Genomic DNA, 21736 nt, shown 5'->3' with positions numbered 1-21736 from the left:
TTGCTTTGGGGAGTATAGTCATTTTCACAATATTGATTCTTCCAGTCCAAGGACATGGTATGTCTCTCCATCTGTTTGTGTCATCTTTGATTTCTTTCATCGGTGCCTTAAAGGTTTCTGAGTACAGGCCTTTTACCTCCTTAGGTAGGTTTATTCCTAGGTATTTTATTATTTTTGTTGCAGTGGTGAATGGGATTGTTTCCTTAATTTTTCTTTCTGATCTTCCTTTGTTAGTGTATAGGAATGCAAGAGATTTCTGTGCATTAATTTTGTATCCTGCAACTTTACCAAATTCATTGATTAGCTCTAGTAGTTTTCTGGTGGCATCTTTAGGATTCTCTATGTATAGTATCATGTCATCTGCAAACAGTGAGTTTTACGTCTTCTTTTCCAATTTGGATTTCTTTTCCTTTTCTAATTGCTGTGGCTAGCACTTCCAAAATTATGTTGAGTAATAGTGGCGAGAGTGGACATCCTTGTCTCGTTCCTGATGTTAGAGGAAATGCTTTCAGTTTTTCACCATTGAGACCGATGTTGGCTGTGGGTTTGTCATATATGGCCTTTCTTATGTTGAGGTAGTTCCCTCTATGCCCACTTTCTGGAGAGTTTTTATCATAAATGGGTGTTGAAATCTTTTTCTGCATCTGTTGAGATGATCATATGGTTTTTATCCTTCAATTTTTTAACATGGTGTATTGATTGATATGTGTATACTAAAGAATCCTTGCATTCCTGGGATAAACCCCCCTTGGTCATGGTGTATTATCCTTTTATTGTGGTGCTGGATTCTGTTTGCTAGCATTTTGTTGAGGATTTTTGCATCCATGTTCATCAGTGATATTGGCCTGTAATTTTCTTTTTTTTGTAATATCTCTGTCTGGTTTTGTTATCAAGTTTATCGTGGCCTAGTAGAATGAGTTTTGGAGTGTTTCCTCCTCTGCAATTTTTTGACAGAGTTTGAGAAGGTTGGGTATTAGCTCTTCTCTAAATGTTTGATAGAACTCATCTGTGAAGCCGTCTGGTCCTGGACTTTTGTTTGCTGGAAGATTTTTAATCATAGTTTCAATTTCATTACTAGTGATTGGGCTGTTCATATTTTCTATTTCTTCCTGGTTCAGTCTTGGAAGATTATACCTTTCTAATAATTTGTCCATTTCTTCCAGGTTTTCCATTTTATTGGCATAGTGTTGCTTGTAGTTGTCTCTTAGGATGCTTTGTATTTCTACAGTGTCCATGGTAACTTCGTTTTCATTTCTAATTTTATTGATTTGAGTCATCTCCCTCTTTTTCATGATGAGTCTGGCTAATGGTTTATCAATTTTGTTTATCTTCTCAAAGAACCAGCTTTTAGTTTTAGTGATCTTTGCTATTGTTTCTCTTTCATTTATTTCTGCTCTGATCTTTATGGTTTCTTTCCCTCTGCTAACTTTGGGTTTTGTTTGTTCTTCTTTCTCCTGTTCCTTTAAGTGTAAGGTTAGATTGTTTATTTGAGGTTTTTCTTGTTTCTTGAGGTAGGATTGTATTGCTATAAACTTCCCTCTTAGAACTGCTTTTGCTGCATCCCATAGGTTTTGGATCATTGTGTTTTCATTGACATTTGTCTGTAGGTAATTTTTGATTTCCTCTGATTTCTTCAGTGATCTCTTGGTTATTTAGTAGCATATTGTTTAGCCTCCATGTGTTTGTGTTTTTACTTTTTTTCCCCTGTACTTGATTTCTAATCTCATAGTTTTGTGGTTGGAAAAGATGCTTGATATGATTTCAGTTTTCTTAAATTTACCACAGCTTGATTTGTGACCCAAGATATGATCTATCCTGGAGAATGTTCCATGTGCACTTGAGAAGAAAGTGTAATCTGCTGGTTTTGGATGGAATGTCCTATAAATATCAGTTAAATCTATCTGGTCTATTGTATCATTTAAAGCTTGTGTTTCCTTATTAATTTTCTGTCTGGATGATCTGTCCATTGGTGTAAGCAAGGTGTTAAAATCCCTATTACTGTGTTACTGTCGATTTCCTCTTTAATAGCTGTTAGCAGTTGCATTATGTATTGAAGTGCTTCTATGTTGGGTGCATATATATATCTATAATCGTTATATCTCCTTCTTGGAGTGATCCCTTGATCATTATGTAGTGTCCTTCCTTGTCTCTTATAACATTCTTTATTTTAAAGTCTATTGTATCTGATACGAGTATTGCTACTCCAGCTTTCTTTTGATTTCCATTTGCATGGAATATCTTTTTTCCATCCCCTCACTTTCAGTCTGTATGTGTCCCTAGGTCTGAAGTGGGTCTCTTGTAGACAGCATATAGATGGGTCTTGTTTTTGTTTCCATTCAGTGAACCTGTGTCTTTTGGCTGGAGCATTTAATCCATTCACATTTAAGGTAATTATCAATATATATGTTCCTGTTACCATTTTCTTAATCGTTATGGGTTTGTTTTTGTAGGTCCTTTTCTTCCCTTTGTTTCCCACTTAAAGAAGTTCCTTTAGCTTTTGTTGTAGAGCTGCTTGGGTGGTGCTGAATTCTCTTAGGTTTTGCTTATTTGTAAAGCTTTGGTTTCTCCATCGAATCTGAATGAGATCATTGCCAGGTAGAGTAATCTTGGTTGTAGGTTCTTCCCTTTCATCTCTTTAAATATATTGTGAAACTCCCTTCCAGCTTGTAGAGTTTCTGCTGAGAAATCAGCTGTTAACCTTATGGGAGTTCCCTTTTCTGTTGTCAGTTTTTCCTTGTTGCTTTCAATAATTTTTCTTTGTCTTTAATTTTTGTCAGTTTGATTGCTATGTGTCTCAGCCTGTTTCTCCTTGGGTTTATGCTGCCTAGGACTCTGTATGCTTCCTGGAGTTGGGTGGCCATTTCCTTTCCCATGTTAGGGAAATTTTCAACCATAATCTCTTCAAATATTTTCTTGGGTCCTTTCTCTCTCTCTTCTCCTTCTGAGATCCCTATAATGTGAATGTTGTTGCATTTAATGTTGTCCCAGAGGTCTCTTAAGCTCTCTTCATTTCTTTTCATTCTCTTTTCTTTATTCTGTTCCGTGGCAGTGAATTACACCCTTCTGTCTTCTAGGTCACTTATCCATTCTTCTGCCTCAGTTATTCTGCTATTGATTCCTTCTAGTGTATTTTTCATTTCAGGTATTGTATTGTTCATCTCTGTTTGTTTGTTCTTTGACTCTTCTAAGTGTTTCTTCTTTAATTCTTCTAGGTCTCTGTTAAACATTTCTTGCATCTTCTTGATCTTTGCCTCCATTCTTTTTCCGAGGTCCTGGATCATCTTCGCTATCATTATTCTGAATTCTTTTTCTGGAAGGTTGCCTATCTCCACTTCATTTAGTTGTTTTTGGGGGGTTTTATCTTGTTCCTTCATCTGGTACAAAGTCCTCTGCCTTTTCATTTTGTCTATCTTTCTGTGAATGTGGTTTTTCTCCCACAGGCTGCAGAAGTGTAGTTGTTTATGCTTCTGCTCTCTGCCCTCTGGTGATGAGGCTATCTAAGAGGCTTGTGCAAGGTTCCTGATGGAAGGGACTGGTGGTGGGTAGAGCTAGGTGTTGCTCTGTTGGACAGAGCTCAGTAAAAGTTTAATCTGCTTGTCTGCTGATGGTTGGGGCTGGTGTTGGTTGTTTGGCCTGAGGCGACCCAACACTGGAGCCTACCTGGTTCTTTGGTGGGGCTAATGGCGGACTCAGGGAGGGCTCACGCCAAGGAGTACTTCCCAGAACTTCTGCTGCCAGAGTCCTTGTCCTTGAGGTGAGCCACAGCCATCCCCTGCCTCTGCAGGAGCCCCTCCAACCCTAGCAGGTAGATCTGGTTCAGTCTCCTGTGGGGTCACAGCTCTTTCCCCTGGGTCTTGATGCACACACTACTTTGTGTGTGCCCTCCAAGAGTGGAGTCTCTTTTCCCCCCAGTCCTGTCGAAGTCTTGCAGTCAAATCCTGCTAGCCTTCAAAGTGTAATTCTCTAGGAATTCCTCCTCCTGTTGCCAGACCCCCTGGTTGGGAAGCCTGACGGGCTCAGAACCTTCACTCCCGTGGGTGGAGTTCTGTGGTATACGTGTTCTCCAGTTTGTGAGTCAACCACATAGCAGTTTGGGGATGTGATTTTATTGTGATTGCGCCCCTCCTACTGTCTCACTGCAGCTTCTCCTTTGTCTTTGGATGTGGGGTATCCTTTTTGGTGAGTTCTAGTGTCTTCCTGTCGATAATTGTTCAGCAGTTAGTTGTGGTTCCAGTGCTCTAGCAAGAGGGAGTGAGTGCACATCCTTCTACTCTGCTATCTTAAACCAATCTTTTAAGCAGAGTGATTTTTAAAAATTTTTCTGCCTCTGAAAATATCTCCTCTAATGTTCTTCCAAGGCTTCTGAAATCCTTGCCCACTTCTCTTCAAGGTCAAGTGCCAACAGGTTACGGTCCACAAAGTTGTCCCATCTAGGTCTTTAAAAGAACCTAGGCCTTTCCCTGTTGATGAACATTTGAATCTAGATTTTCCTTCTGGACTCCCTGTTCCTTCATCTATAAAACAAAGCCTCTGGGTCACATGATCTTCAAAGTCCCCTCCTGCTGGGACCTTCTCTGTCACTCTGATCTATATGGATAGCCAAGGAGTTTGGCCACCTCTTCCTTGTGCACTTATAAAAGGTCCAGTAGCAGGATAAGGACAAGGAGCACTGACGCCTGAAAAAATAAGTATGGCTGAGAGCCCAGGGGCTGGCACAGCTCCAGTCGTCATGGCATTAAGCTAATAACACTCGCCACCCCTCCCTGCTCCCTCTCTCACCCTCCCTCTCTCCTCCCTCTGCCTGGTCAGGATGACAAACCACAGTGAGAGAAGTCCTGGGCAAGGCTGTTCTGTGGTATCTCCGCTTGTTCTGCCTATGATTCCATTTAAAGTAACCAGTTGTGCTGGTTCCAAATTGGAAGCGGAGAAGTAAAACTGTCACTATTTGCAGATGACATGATACTATGTATAGAACGCCCTAAAATCTCCACCAAAAATCTATTTAAACTAATAAAAAACTGTCTGAAAGAGAAATTAAAAATTAACCCCTTTACAATCGCATCAAAAAGAATAAAATACCTAGAAAGACCCATACTCTGAAAACTATAAAACATTGATGAAGGAAATTGCAAATGATGTAAAGAAATGAAAAGATACCCCACGCTCTTGGATTGGAAGGATTAGTATTGTTAAAATATCCATATTACCTAAAGCAATCTACAGATTTAATGCAATCCCTATCAAAATACCCATGACATTTTTTACAGAACTAGAACTAATAACCCTAACATTTATATAGAACCACAAAAGACCTTGAATTGCCAAAGAAATCTTGAGAAAAAAGAACAAAATTGGAGGTATCACGCTCCCTGACTTCAGACTATACTACAAAGCTACAGCAATCAAAACATCATGGAGGGCTTCCCTGGTGGCGCAGTGGTTGAGAGTCCGCCTGCCGATGCAGGGGACCCGGGTTCGTGCCCCGGTCCGGGAGGATCCCACGTGCCGCGGAGCGGCTGGGCCCGTGAGCCATGGCCGCTGGGCCTGCGCGTCCATAGCCTGTGCTCCGCAGCGGGAGAGGCCACAGCAGTGAGAGGCCCGCGTACCGCAAAAAAAAAAAAAAAAAACATCATGGAACTGATACAAAAACAGACACATAGATCAATAGAACAAAATAGAGAGCCCAGAAGTAAACCCATGCAGTTATGGTCATTTAATCTACAACAAAGGAGGCAAGAATGTACAATGGAGAAAATACAGTCTCTTCAATAAGTGGTGCTGGGAAAACTGGACAGCTACATGTAAAAGAATGAAATTAGAACATTTTCTCACACCATATACAAAAAAAAGCAAAAATAAAGCAAAACAAAAAACCTCTCAGTATGGGTAAAAGATCTAAATGTAAGTCCTGAAATCATAAAACTCCTAGAAGAGAACATAGGCAGAACACTCTTTGACATAAATCATAACAATATTTTTTTGGATTAGTCTCCTAAGGGAAAAGAAAGAAAAGCAAAAATAAACAAATTGGGTCTAATTAAACTTAAAAGCTTTTTTACAGTGAAGGAAACCATTGACAAAACAAAAAGAAAACCTATTGAATGGGAGAAAATGCTTGCAAATAATATGACCAGTGAAGGGTTAATACCCCCCCCCAAAAAATATATATATATATATAGCTCACACAACTCAATATCAAAAAATCAAAACAACCCAATTTTTTTAAATGGGCAGAAGACCTGAATAGACATTTTTCCAAAGAAGACATCCAGATGGCCCACAGGCACATGAAAAAATGCTCAGCATCGTTAATCATCAGAGAAATGCAAATCAAAACCACAATGATATAGCACCTCACACCTGTCAAAATTACTATCATCAAAAAATCTACAGATAACAAATGTTGGCAAGGATGTGGATAAAAGGGGAACTCTTGTACACTGTTGGTGAGAATGTAAAGTATAAATTAGTGCAGCCACTATGGAAAATGGTATGGCATTTCCCAAAAAAACTAAAAATAGAGCTACCATATGAACCAGCAATTCCATTCCTGGGTATATATCCAAAGAAAATGAAAACACTAATTTGAAAAGATACATGCATCTCAATGTTCATAGCAGCGTTATTTACAGTAACCAAGTTACGGAAGCAACCTAAGCGTCTATCAACAGATGAATAGATAAAGAAGATGAGATATATATAGATATAGATTAGATAGATAGACATACACATATACAATGAAATATTACTCAGACATAAAAAAGAATGAAATTCTGTCATTTGCAACAATTTGGTTGGATCTAGAGGGTATTATGCTTAGTGAAATAAGACAATGACAAATAATATATTTGATGTATGTTATCACATATATGTGAAATCTGAAAAATAAAATGAATGAATATAACAAAACAGAAACCGACTCACAGATATAGAGAACAAACTAGTGGTTCCAGTGGGGAGAGGGACGGGAAGGGGCAAGATAGGGGTAGAGGATTAAGAGACATAAACTACTATGTATAAACTAAATAAGCAACAAGGATATATTACACAGCACAGGGAAATAGTCATAATTTCATAATAACTTTAAATGGAGTATAATCTATTAAAATACTGAATCACTATGTTGTATACCTGAAATATTATAAATCAACTATAATTTTTTTAATTTTTTTTTAAAGAAAGAAACCTATAATTCAAAAAGAGTCATGTATCACAATGTTCATTGCAGCACTATTTACGATAGCCAGGACATGGAAGCAACTTAAGTGTCCATCGACAGATGAATAGATAAAGAATATGTGGCACATATATACAATGGAATATTACTCAGCCATAAAAAGAAACGAAATTGAGTTGTTTGTAGTGAGGTGGATGGGCCTAGAGTCTGTCATACAGAGTGAAGTAAGTCAGAAAGAGAAAAACAAATACTGTGTGCTAACACATATATATGGAATCTTAAAAAAAATGGTTCTAATGAACCTAGGGGCAGGACAGGAATAAAGATGCAGATGTAGAGAATGGACTTGAGGACACGGGGAGGGGGAAGGGTAAGCTGCAACAAGTGAGAGAGTAGCATTTACATATATACACTACCAAATGTAAAACAGATAGCTAGTGGGAAGCAGCTGCATAGCACAGGGAGATCAGCTCAGTGCTTTGTGACCACCTAGAGGGGTGGGATAAGGAGGGTGGGAGGGAGATGCAAGAGGGAGGGGATATGGGGATATATGCATACATATAGCTGATTACTTTTTTATACAGCAGAAACTAACACAACATTGTAAAGCAGTTATACTCCAATGAAGATGTAAAAAGAAAGGAAGGAAGGAAGGAGGGAGGGAGGGAGGGAAGGAAGGAAGAAAAAGAAAGAAAGGAAAGAAGGAAAGAAAGAAAGAAGAAAAGAAAAGAAAGAAACAAGTTATGCTGATGTCTGTGGTCCTACCAAGTGTGTTTGGCTGCTTTTGTATCACCCATAAGAACCACTGAAGGATGGCCCCTCTTGACCCCTGTCACCACCACAACCCCTCAAGTTCACTGGTTTCCTGTGAACACAGAAAGCAAGGGAAAAGAGAAGAGAGAGGAGACTGACTCCTGAGATAGTCATAAGGCATAAGAACAGAAAGAATTATGCCCCCTAGATTTCTAGATTTTAGAAGCCACTGGATCACAGAACCTGATCCCCAGAAGGACTGTGTGTGTGTGTGTGTGTGTGTGTGTGTGTGTGTGTGTGGAGGGGGGTGAGAGAGTGTGACAACTGAAACTGATAAGCATCTACTTCTCAGTCATACTCAGCAAATTATATATACTCTGACTTACGTTTGTAACCTAGTGGCTAAATCAAGAATACAGACATTAGGAGCTATTAGCACATTAAACATATGTTTATAGATTCCAACAAGGTGATTTTTAAATGTTTTAATTTTGAATTACGAATTATTGACCTTTGCAAGATGCCAGTCACAGTCTAAGGACTTTACTTGTATTATCTCATTTAATCCTTAAAACATTCTGTGAAGTTATCCTGACAGTATTGACTGCTTGTTTTGCTTGGGAGTTTTCTCACTATCTGATGCTAGTACCAATGAATAGAAGCTAAGGTAGAGATTTGGGAGGGGAATCATTCAGAGGACAGATGTGAGCTACTTACTTTAGTATAGGAAGGCAAATAGATTTTAGCCCAAGTGCCAGCTACAGTTGAACACTGGTGGTAACAAAGAGGGTTGGGTTGAGAAAGATTCTGAGATTAAATCTGAGTTTAGTCGGAAAGAGTAACATGATTGACAGGTAATGCCTGTCATGAGTACTAGAAGAAGTGTCACTACATGTGATAAGTATTTGCCATCCCTACTGAAGGACTCCTAGTATGCCCATACACATGCTCTTCACAACTCTAATGAGTGTCATTCATATAGATTTTGATATAAATGGAACCCCCTGGAATTGTGCAGTCCATAACCTGCACTAATGTACTCAGCAGCCCTGCTGCTATGATCCCTCATGGAAATGAAAACTGAGGTAGAAGATGATGACCTGAGCTGTAGCGATGGGTCCTTAAAGAGTAGGTGCTTTAGTGCGAAGAGCTCCAAATGGGGAAGTAAAGAGCCCTTGGCCCTGCTCTTAATTTGTTGAGTGTCCTGGGGCAATCTCTTTGACTTTTCTGGGCATCAGTTTTATAACTTATGAAATGAGCTGTTAGACCACAGGATCCCCAAAATCCCTACCAACTGTGTATGTGGTAAACTTTGTTGTTCACCTTTGTTGGTCTCCTCCCCCTCTGTGATGTCATAGCCCAATTTGGGGGTAAGGGGAGCTGCCTTCCCCACTCTCAGCTTTTAAGCTTTATGCTAGTCATGAGCATATAACTAAGCTAAACCAAGCAAGGCATCTCATCCACCTTCTAACCCCCAGCCACAGTGACTGGTTCAGAGTTCGATCTAAACAGAGCCAATGAGACTCAAGTCCAGGGATTTGAAGTGGGCTTTATCTTTCCTACTAGATATGAATAGAAGGATGTAGCCTCAGGAAGTGTTGGCAGTTAAGTTGGTTGAGCATGAAGGGAAACGCTGTCTTAAAACAGAGCCCTTACCAAAACCACAAAATCAAAACAGAGAAATTGTATTCTGGTTGGACTGTATGAGCCCTGTACCAAGCTTCTCCTGAAGCCAGACATTCTCTGATGTGAACCAACAAATTCCTTTTGCTTAAGCAGTCATGGAACTTTAAAAGTATCCTAACTGAAAATGTATGAATTCATGAATCTAAAGAGTGAATTTTACACCCTCTAACTCTGGCCAATACTGGTCTTGGTATCACTGACAGGAGCCCAGCAGAAATGGGAGGTCTTCATGATGCTCTGAGATGCTCATCACGATGAGCACTCCAGATTCCATTCGAGTGGTTCTCCCACACACGTCGTACATACACAGTGGGCCTGGGGAAATGCAACAGGTGTATTACTATGCTTACTAAGATGTCCACTTCCAAATGAGTGCTGTCAGCCAAGCAGTCACCTAGGGAGTCAGGCTATGGATTTTTTTAATATCACAAATACATCCAGTCCTCTTTTCCAAAGGTCTACAGATCCAGTTTGCAGAACCCCCAATGAGAACCCCTAGATCAAAATTAAAACAGTCCTTTACTGCCCACTCATTAGGTGGAAGGGGCTATAACAAACACTGAAAGATGGCAACAACAACAACAGCAAAGTCCAGAACCTCAAAGCATTTATAATTTAGAAGGAAAAAATGAGGCAGATGTCCAATCTATTCAAACATTACACTCTGACTGGCTCTTAAAAATAATTTTCAGGGCTTCCCTGGTGGTGCAGTGGTTGAGAGTCCGCCTGCCAATGCAGGGGACAAGGGTTCGTGCCCCAGTCCGGGAAGATCCCACATACCGCGGAGCGGCTGGGCCTGTGAGCCATGGCCACTGAGCCTGTGCGTCCGGAGCCTGTGCTCTGCAACAGGAGAGGCCTCAATAGTGAGAGGCCCCGTACCATAAAAAATAAAATAAAATAAAAATAATAATAATTTTCAAATGTTAAGTGGTTTTCTAGGCAAACCCTCAGGCTCTTCTTTCCTCCATCCCATTCTGGATCTTTATGTGCTCTGCAGTGAATACCTATGAGGCACCTTCTTGCTAAGAACTGTCCCTCTCTCATCTATATGGTCACCATGGATACCTTCCCAGAAGAATGTGACCCCCTTTCCCTGGCCAGTGTTGATGGTCCAGGGCTAGTCACCTACCAAAGCTTAGCCACAGCCAATTGGTCCAGCTGTAAGCCCCTGATCCTCAGATTTACCTGAGCCCTTCTGTGGGAGTTTTGGAACAAGACTGATATAAAGGAGCCAGGCTTTTTCTGGCTGCCCACATGCTGAGATGTAAAAATTAGAGCTTTTTGTGGTCTTGTTTCTCATCTTGTGGATCACAGAAAGAGGGTTTCATCCTGTGGAAAGAAACAAAGGTGAAATATGGTATGTGAGGAGTTATCCAAAGGGTCTTGAACACTTGGGTCCAGTTGCTACTGAAGCCCAGATACATGCCAGGTTTTGAATTGCTTATTATACCCCACTAACACAGTAAAGTCCTGTTTTTGCTTAAGTTACTTGGAGCTAGTTTTCTCGAACCAAGTGTCCTTACAAGCACATGGTCATCTGATAGGTCTTACGTCTCTGGTTCCAATTTAAGTCCACCCAGCCAGATTTGGTCACGCCCTCATTCCTGAATTTGGACCTTCATGGTTGTGAGCATTGAGCTCCCTTCAACTTGATGTCTTTTGTTCTCTGTTGGGGCTTCCCCACCCTCATCCCAGCCTGCAAAACTGCATCTTGATTCTCCTGTGAAGGGAGGGGAATAGGACAATCCCCAGAAACCGTGACACTTGGGGGCAGGTGTGGACTGTGCTGGTGCCGTGTCCACAGTGCTGTGGAAGCGCTGAGGAAGGAGCAAGCAGATCCGGCTGCAGTAGGGCCAGGGAGGTCCACAGGGACTTAGCTATAACCCTCAGAGGCTGGTAGGAATCTCATAGGTGGAAAGGACTGGAGGAAGGCAGCTTGGAAAGACTATTTCTAGCAGAAGGAACAAAATGGGCCAAAATGTTTGTGGGAAAATGGGTAAGTACAGCTTTAGTGGATCTCTAAGGAAAAAAGCCTTCCATCTTGATTCCTACATTATTTAACATATTTGGCTCCAATTGACTTTGCCCTTTCAAAATAATTTTTTGGGGGAGAGGGAGGCAGTTGATTACATGTCTGTTATCTTAAAAAGAAAAGAATATGGGCTTCCCTGGTAGCGCAGTGGTTGAGAGTCCGCCTGCCGATGCAGGGAACACGGGTTCGTGCCCCGGTCCGGGAAGATCCCACATGCCGCGGAGCAGCTGGGTCCGTGAGCCATGGCCACTGAGCCTGTGCGTCCGGAGCCTGTGCTCCACAACGGGAGAGGCCACAACAGTGAGAGGCCCGCGTACCGAAAAAAAAAAAAAGAAAAGAATACCTTCAGAAAATATGGAAAATTTTGAAATCATCTATAATCTCTCCACCTACTCAGATATAATCTCAGCTAATGTATCTGCCTATATGCTTATTACCTCTTTTTAAAGCATTTATATATTATAAAAGTAGATTTGAGCTATTTATATCGTTTGGCATCCTGGTTTTTTTCACTTTCAATATTTTATGAGAAGAATGTCTTTAAATATATACAACATCATGATTTTACATCGTCATTAAATGGCTGCGTGGCAATCTCTGTGTGGATGTAGAGTAATGTCTTAAGCAGTTCCCTTGTGGCAAACATTTAGGCTGCTTCCAGTCAGGTTACAAGCGTGTGTGTGTGTGTGTGTGTGTGTGTGTGACTTTGCTTTTATATCAAAACTGTGATGACAGATCTTTATGCATTTGTTTGCTTGTTTTATTGAGGTAAATTCCAAAAAGGAGGATTGCTATGTTAAAGAGCTTTCATATTTTCAAGTCCTTTGACATACTGTCAAATGCCCTTTAACAATGTGCCAATTTGCATGCCCACCATCGCTGTATGAAACAATCAATTTTTCCTCACCCTTTTCAGACCTTTTAGACTCAGTTTTATTCTTTTCTATCTGCCCAGTAGGTAAAAACCAGATATAATTGTTATGCGATTTGCCTTTCTTTTACAAGTTTGTATATGATTATTGATCATCCATGTATTTTATTTAAGATTTATCCATTCATATCCTTTTCACATTTTTATTTGGATGTTATTCATCTTTTTGTAATTGATCAAAAGGATTTCTTAAATATCCAATATTAGTTATCTATTATTTGAATAAGTTGAATGTGTATTTTGAATATGTCCTTTGTGGGGTGGTTTTGGTTTTTTTTGTGTGTGTGTGTGGCTGCACCACGTGGCATGCAGGATGTGGGATCTTAGTTCCCCGACCAGGGATCCAACCCGCACCCCACTGCAGTGGAAGCACAGAGTCTTAACCCCTAGACCGCCAGGGAAGTCCCTATCCTTTGTGTTTTAACTTCATCGTGTGGGAGGTTTTGCCACATAAGTTTTACATTTTCATTTATAGACATACTCTTTCTTTTTTTTTTAACATCTTTATTGGAGTATAATTGCTTTACAATGGTGCGTTTATACTCTTTCTTTTATGGTTTCTGATGTTAAATGCTATTGCTAAAAAGAATTCTCTAACCCTAAGAAGCTAAAACTATGCACCTATGCTCTCTTTTAGTGTTTTTATGATTTAGATGGTCACATTTAAATCTCTAATTTGTGTGGAATTTGTATTTTATGTAAGGTGAGAAGTAAGGCTCTAACTTTATTTTTTTCCAAATATCCAAAATTGACACCATTTGTGAAGAACAGAAATGTCACCTTTATCACATTTTAAATTTCATGTATAGTTGGATCTTTTTTCAGATGATCTCTTCTGTTCTAATGGTCTGCCAGCCTACCCTCTGCCAGTGTCATTATCCAGCATTTTAATCTAGTAGGGAAATTCCCTCCACATAGCCCTCCTTTTTAAAAAAAATTTTGGCTATTCTTAAGCACTTATTTTTCCAGAAGTACTTTGGAGTCATTTTGTTAAGTTCCTTCCAAATCCCACTGATATTTCAGATGAAATTACTTAAATAACTAGATTAAACTGTGGGGCATTGACATCTTTACAATACTTCCAGAAGCACAGTACATCTTTCCATTTGTTCACGTCCTCTTTCACGCTCCTCACTAAAGTTTTGTCATTTTCTCCATTTGGGTCTTATACATTTCTTGCTAAAGTTATTCCTGGGTATTACATATTTGTTTGCTATTGTGAGTGAGTGAAATCTCTTTTGTATTATATTTTATAGAAAGTTCATGCTGGTATATAGCAAGCCATTGAGATATATATAGGTATAGATAGAGATGGAGATAGAGATGGAGGTAGAGGTAGAGACTGAGATAGATATTATTGAACCTGTCTGGTGCAGGAGGAGTCATGGAACAACTCTCAGGAAGAAGAAGAGAGAGAAATGTCCTGACTTCTCCTGTTTCTCTCCTTCCCACCATGTCCACCACTGACCAAACCGAGCTAGAAGCCAGATGACAAGGGAGTCTGGGAACTACAGCCTGGAGTGGGGACTTAGCCCCCAGCCATACAGAACAGCACAGGGGAAGTCATGGAAGGAATGTAGGACAGAGAGGCCACGGACCAGTGCTAGATGCCTTCATAAGACTATCGGTTGCTTCTAAAAATCTGCTCTCAAATAATGAATGTTTAACTCCACCATAATGATCACAAGATGTGCATTGGTTCGAAAACAATATTGAAAGAAGAGAAAAATTAATTTTAATTGGATTATTGAAACAAGCTTATCGCCTCCTGAAGTGACCACTTTGAAGGGGAACACCTACATATGGAAGTATTGGTATTATTTTTAAATATGCACATTAATGTAGAAATATTCACTATGTAAAATACATGTGTTACTTTAACAAGCTCCCCAGGAGTGGAGAACAAAAATAGTTCACTCTCTGCAAGGACCCAGAAAGATCTTATTTTTCTCCCTCTGTCTCAGAACAGCGTGCTTGCCATCCTCAGAGGGAAAACTGAGGGGACTTATCAGCAGGTGCATCCCCTCCTGCCTCAAGCACCAGCCAAATAGGCCAAATAGAATCCCAGTAAGAACAATACTTTACAAATAAATAAAACTTGCTAAATACCAGTATGAACTAATGAACCTGCTGTAAAATGTAATTTCAGTTCTGTATCATTTAACTTTCTTAAAATCAACCAGATGTTACCTTGAGGAAAATCCCAACATTTTTCTAAAAGTTTCTTGAGGGGTTTCTTGTTCATCTCCGCTGTCCTCAGCACCTAGTAAGTAGATGCTAAAAGAATGAAGTGAAGTGAAGTGAAGTTGAACCTACTTAAGTACAAATGATTGACAGCTAACTCTCAGAGCCCTCCCACACTTTAACGTCCCTCCCTGGTAATGGTTCCCTATTCCACGTCTTAGCCCCTTGCTTAGTCAATAGCACTGTTGATGGCAGAGTCTGTGTTTTCTCCATGTTTGTGTTTCCCACATGATCTAACCCAGCCTGGCACAAAGCTCAGCAAATGTTCATGTCATCCATGAAGGAGCAGATGGAATAGGGCCTCAGTATCCCCATCTATATAAAATGGGAGCCTTTTTTTTTTTTATTCATGCTGGCCAGTTTATTTAGCCAATTCATTGACAAAACTAGATTTGTTGAAGAACATACTTAGGGAATTTCTTCTATCATATATTTTCCTAATATTTTTATAAGCTCTTTTTCATTATTGTTGGACTTCTCACCTAATAACCTATTTAGCACAAAGCTTCTGTATTGTATTTTATTATGTTCTTATACTTCATGGTAGTTTTATTTTTTTTTAACATCTTTATTGGAGTATAATTGCTTTACAATGGTGTGTTAGTTTCTGCTGTATAACAAACTGTATCAGCTATACCTATACATATATCCCCATATCCCCTCCCTCTTGTGTCTCCCTCCCACTCTCCCTATCCCACCCCTCTAGGCGGTCACAAAGCACCGAGCTGATCTCCCTGTGCTATGCAGCTGCTTCCCACTAGCTATCTACCTTACATTTGCCTTTTTAACAGTCTGTGTGATGGAGCAATTCTCTTGGTGTTCTTGCTTTGGGGATGTAAGAAGTGGGTTTTCGTTCCTTCTGTGCCACCCACTTGTGTCTGTTCTCCTCCCGATGAGTCATCTGGGAGCCAGACACCATCGCTCTCAGACAGAACATGTAAGGTACTTGCTCAGGAGCAGTGGGGCCATAAATCTGTACTGCGTCCCTGTGGTTACCTAGGGAACACTGGGGCCCAGCCAGGGAGGGGGCACTGCAGACAGAGAGGGCTCTGGCCAGTGCCCCAGCCTCTAGGCGACAGCCCGACAAGCACTTCTCACTCTAGTTTGGAACCAGTGTCCTGGCCTCTGCAGAAGGCAAGGGTGGCCCCCAGCCAAGAGGCTCTGAAATACACCATGATCCGCCTACCAGACATTCAGAGAGACAGAAGGGGTCAGTTACCAAAATGACTGTGACAGGAACTAGAGCAGCTGGAATCTGGTCCTGCACTTCATTCCTTCACCACTTACACAAGCAATCATAAGCAGATCCCCCTTCCACTCTCTGTGGATGTGAAAAGTAAATAAAACAATATATTAAACTGCTTGGCTTAAGTCCTGATCCCACCAAACAATTAACAGAGGCAGTTGTAAATTTAGTTATTATGATCTGTACTGATAGCAGTAGTAGTAGATTATTCTCACGATAATCTCCCAAGTAGTATCCCACTTTAGAGATGAGGAAACTGGGTCAGAGAGGTAAAGTGACTTGCTCAAAGTCCTTTAAGAATCGAATACACTGGTAACAGCCAGCTAGCTACTCTAATCTACTCTTACTAGATTATTCTAGTAAGTACTATGGGAGAGTGTGGGAAGGACAGACAATATCACTCAGCTCCATTCAGCTCCAGACCCAGACAGGTAGGCCCTCCCTGGAATACTTGCAGACCTTGCTCCAAACCTTACATAGTCTCATCCTCAAATCCCATGAAAAAAGAGTCCCTGGGCCCTCACTGGCTCTGATTGGGTCGGATTGTCCACCCCTAGAGCCACAGGGGAGGGTCAGCCTGGGTCTGAGAGGTGGGGAGCTCAGCAGACAGCTGTGAGTGCAGAGGGATGTAGAATGGAGGCTAGGGGCCCAAGCAGCATGGTGTGTGTGTGTGTGTGTGTGTGTGTGTGTGTGTGTGTGTGTGTGTGAAGTCTGAAAAACATTTGCCAAAAATGTTTATAGAGATGCTGTCTCTGGATAGTGGAATAAAAAGTTGATTTCCCTTTTGTTGTTTTTTTTTTACATATAGAGAATACTTTTTTTTAAAGTATTATTGAGTATAATTGATTTATAATGTTTCCCTTTTGTTTTCTATACCTTTCCATAGCTTTACCATAAGCACATACTTTGATAATTTTTTAAAAGCTATTTTCATTTGCTTAGTGGTTGAATAATACAAATAATATACAGTTATGTTAAGTATATTTATTTTTAAGAGTTTAGGGCTGGATATTTGAGGACTCAGTCCTGGTTCTGGCTCTGAGTGACCACCATCATGTCACTTGTCTGGCCTCCGTTTCAGCATCTCTGAGATGAGGGAAGAGCCATACAACCTCTGTAGTCCCTTCCAGCTCTGATTCTCTCTCTTCTGTGTACACACATCAAGTAAAAAGGTGTGGATCAGCTGGGTCCTAGGAGACCTGCTTGAATGTGAAGAGAACACAGTTGACCCTGAAAAACATGGCTTTGAACTGTGCGGGTCCACTTACATGCAGATTTTTTTCAATAAATACGTACTATGTACAGAACTACACAATTCCCAGTTGGAACCACGGATACAGAGGGCCAGGGCTGACTGTAAACCCTCCTCTCTCGACCCTAAACCCCTCCTTTGCCCCCTCTCCCCACTCCCATTGTTTAAGGGTCAACTGTAATTACTTTTTTTTTAACTGAAGTATAGTTGATTTACAATGTTGTGTTAGTTTCAGGTGTACAGCAAAGTGATTCAGTTATACATATAAATATATACTCTTTTTCTGTAATTGTTGCTTTTTTTTTTTTTAAAGTGACTCAGCCCTTGCAGTGTTGTTTTGGGAGGTCACCACTCTTTTTTTTTTTAATTTTTGGCTGCGTTGGGTCTTCATTGCTGCGCGCGGGTTTTCTCTAGTTGCTGTGCGAGCGGGGGCTACTCTTTGTTGCGGTGCGCGGGCTTCTCATTGTGGTGGCTTCTCTTGTTGCAGAGCATGGGATCTAGGAGCGCAGACTTCAGTAGTTGTGGCACGTGGCCTCAGTAGTTGTGGCTCGCGGGCTCTAGAGCGCAGGCTCAGTAGTTGTGGCGCACAGGCTTAGTTGCTCCACGGCATGTGGGATCTTTCCGGGCCAGGGCTCGAACCTGTGTCACCTGCATTGGCAGGCAGATGCTTAACCACTGTGCCACCAGGGAAGCCCCTATAATTGTTTCTTAATAGAAATCAGTTCTGAATAAAAATGGGTACATTTATGGAGTTGAAAAAGTTTCTTCACAAGTTGAATATGTTCCCAGAGCTGCTAAGAGAGAACCCCTCCTAAGTGGAGGCCAGCTAACCTACTCTAGCCCTGAAAAATCTATCCCTCCCTAAGAGGGAAGAAGAATTAACATTACTGACTGGGCCTACTATGTGTTAGGCCTAATACAAAGTGTATTATACATACAGTCTAATTTAAACTCATAATGTGTTTACCATCGTTTGTTTGACAAGCAACAAGATACTGGACTCCTACACTGTTATTGAATGCTTGTTTTCCCATAAAGATGCTTGAGAAGAAGAAATGCTCTTTATTCATCTTTGTATGTCCCTCAGACCCTAACACAGGGCTCAGTAAATATTTGCTGATCATTAGAAACCTCCTCCTACCATCACTGCTTCTTGGGCTCCATAGAGGATGATTCCTAATATCAAAGTTTTGACCACCTCCTTGGTTAAGAGAATGATGATCAAATTAAAAGGGAGGAGAAGGAGCAACAGATTAGGTCACTATCCACTGTTGGCAGGAAGCCGTCACTTTACACAGTTGTCCTGATATGCACAGGGCCTTCAGGAAATAGGACGTTGGACAGATGGACTTTGACCAGGAACAGAAGGTTAGAAAGTTTAGGATTAGGGGTGACTGGAAGCAATATGAGAGCACTGGGAGTTTTATTTTTATTGAAATACAGTTGCTGTACAATATTACATTAGTTTCAAGTATGCTACATAATGATTTGACATTTGCATACATTATGAAATGATCACCGCAATAAGGCTAGTAACCATCTGTCCGCTTACATTTATTACAGTATTATTGACCATATTCCTTTTGCTGTATATTACATCCCTGTGACTTGTTTTTTTATAACTGGAGATTTGTACCTCTTAATCTCCTTTGCCTATTTTGTCCACCCCATCACCCCTCCCCACTCTGTTCTCTGTACCTATGAATCTGTTTTCCTTTTGCTTTGTTTGTTTTTTAGATTCCACATATAAATGAGATCACGCAGTGTATTTCTCTATCTGACATCTCACCTAGCATAATACTCTCTAGATCCATCCATGTTGTCACAAATGACAAAATTTCATTTTTTTATAGCTGAGCAATATTCCTGTGGGTGGGGGGGTGGATGGTGTGGTATGTGTGTGGTGTGGTGTGTGTGTGTATACCTACATCACATCTTTATCCTTTCACCTACCTATGGGCACTTAGTTGCTTCCATATCTTGGCTATTGTAAATAATGCTGCAGTGAACATTGGAGTGCACGTATCTTTTCTAATTAGTATTTTTGTTTCCATCGGGAAAACACCCAGAAGTGCAATTGCTGGATTATATGGCAGTTCTATTTTTAATTTTTGAGGAAGCTCCATACTGTTTTCTATGATCTCTGCACCAATTTACATTCCCACCAACAGTGCAAGAGGGTTCCCTTTTCTCCACATCCTTGCCAACACTTGCTGTTTGTTGTCTTTTGGATGGGAAACAAAAGCAAAAATAAACCCATGGGACTACATCAAACTAAAAAGCTTTTGCACATCAAAGAAAACTATCAGTGAAACAAAAAGGCAGCCTACTGAATGGGAAAAGACATTTGCAAACAATCTATCCAGTAACAGGTTAGTATCCAAAATATACAAAGAACTAATACAGCTCAATATCAAAAAGACAAACAACCCAATTTAAAAATAGGCAGAGGGAGAGACCTTCAACATGGCAGAGGAGTAAGTCGTGGAGATCACTAGCCTCCCCACAAATACATCACAAATACATCTACATGTGGAACAACTCCTACAGAACACCTACTGAATGCTGGCAGAAGACCTCAGACTTCCCAAAAGATTTTTTTTTCCTTTTTCTCTTTTTGTGAGTGTTTATGTGTATGCTTCTTTGTGTGATTTTGTCTGTATAGCTTTGCTTTTACCATTTGTCCTAGGGTTCTGTCTGTCCGTTTTTTGTTTGTTTGTTTGTTTGTTTTTAGTATAGTTTTTAGAGCTTGTTATCATTGGTGGATTTGTTTTTTGGTTTGGTTGCTCTCTTCTTTCTTTCCTTCTTTCTTTTTTTATTACGTTTTAATTTTTTATCTTATTTTTAATAATTTATTTTATTTTTTATTTTAATAATTTTATTCTTTCTTCCTCCCTCCCTCCCTCTCTCCTTCTCTCTCTTTCTCCCTTCCTTTCTTTCTTTCTTTCTTTATTTATTTATTTATTTCTTCCTTCCTTCCTTCCTTCCTTCCTTCCTTTCTTTCTCTATTTCTCTTTCTTTCTTTCTTACTTCTCGCTTTTCATCTGAGCTGTGTGGCTGACAGGGTCTTGGTGCTCCAGGCGGGTGTTAGGCCTGTGCCTCTGAGGTGGGAGAGCTGAGTTCAGGACATTGGTCCACCAGAGACCTCCCGGCTTCACACAATATCAAACGGCAAAAGCTCTCCCAGAAATCTCCATCTCAACACTGAGACCCAGCTAGCTACAATGCTGGACACCCTATGCCAAACAACTAGCAGGACAGGAACACAACCCCACCCATTAGCAGAGAGGCTGCCTAAAATCATAATGAGGTCACAGACACCCCAAAACACACCACTGGACGCAATCCTGCCCACCAGAACAACAAGATCCAGCCTCATCCACCAGAACATAGGCACCATTCCCCTCCACCAGGAAACCTACACAACTCACTGAACCAACCTTAGCCACTGGGGGCAGATACCAAAAACAGTGGGAATTACACTGCAGGAATTACAAACCTGCAGCCTGCGTAAAGGACACCCCACACACAGTAAGTTAAGCAAAATGAGAAGACAGAGAAACACACAGCAGATGAAGGAGGAAGGCAAAAACCCACCAGACCAAAGAAATGAAGAGGAAATAGGCAGTCTACCTGGAAAAGAATTCAGAGTAATGATAGTAAAGATGATCCACAATCTTGGAAATAGAATGGAGAAATACAAAAAACATTTAACAAGGACCTAGAAGAACTAAAGAGCAAGCAATCATGAACAACGCAATAAAAGAAATTTAAAATTCTCTAGAAGGAATCAATATAGCAGAATAACTGAGGCAGAAGAACGGATAAGTGACCTGGAAGATAATATAGTGGAAATAACTACCACAGAGCAGAATACAGAAAAAAGAATGAAAAGAATTGAGGACAGTCTCAGAAACATCTGGGACAACATTGAATGCACCAACATTCAAATTATAGAGGTCCCAGAAGAAGAAGAGAAAAAGAAAGGGACTGAGAAAATATTTGAAGAGACTATAGTTGAAAACTTCACTAATATGGGAAAGGAAATAATCAAGTCCAGGAAGCACAAACAGTCTCATACAGGATGAATCCAAGGAGAAACGTGGCAAGACACATATTAAGCAAACTATCAAAAATTAAATACAAAGAAAAAATATTAAAAGCAGCAAGGGAAAACAACAAATAACATACAAGGGGATCTCCATAAGGTTACCAGTTGATCTTTCAGCAGAAACTCTGCAAGCCAGAAGAGAGTGGCAGAACATATTTAAAGTGATGAAAGGGAAAACCGTACAACCAAGATTACTCTACAAACAAGGATCTCATTCAGATTTGACAGAGAAATTAAAAGCTTTACAGACAAGCAAAAGCTAAGAGAATTCAGCACCACCAAACCAGCATTACAACAAATGCTA

At 40.4% G+C, this 21736-nt stretch overlaps 1 long non-coding RNA gene across 1 annotated transcript; it reads left to right on the top strand.

Moving 5' to 3' along the window:
* The first annotated feature begins 1819 nt into the window (after nucleotides 1–1819).
* On the top strand, nucleotides 1820–19910 carry LOC116751992. The gene is made up of 3 exons (XR_004349391.1): nucleotides 1820–1831; nucleotides 19339–19343; nucleotides 19773–19910. It is a non-coding gene; the product is annotated as an uncharacterized LOC116751992 (long non-coding RNA).
* Nucleotides 19911–21736: the final 1826 nt, after the last annotated feature.

Source organism: Phocoena sinus, chromosome 3 (genome assembly GCF_008692025.1).
Source record: "Phocoena sinus isolate mPhoSin1 chromosome 3, mPhoSin1.pri, whole genome shotgun sequence".
In the NCBI taxonomy this organism is placed as follows: domain Eukaryota; kingdom Metazoa; phylum Chordata; class Mammalia; order Artiodactyla; family Phocoenidae; genus Phocoena; species Phocoena sinus.
This window is presented reverse-complemented; position numbering and strand designations above follow the sequence as displayed.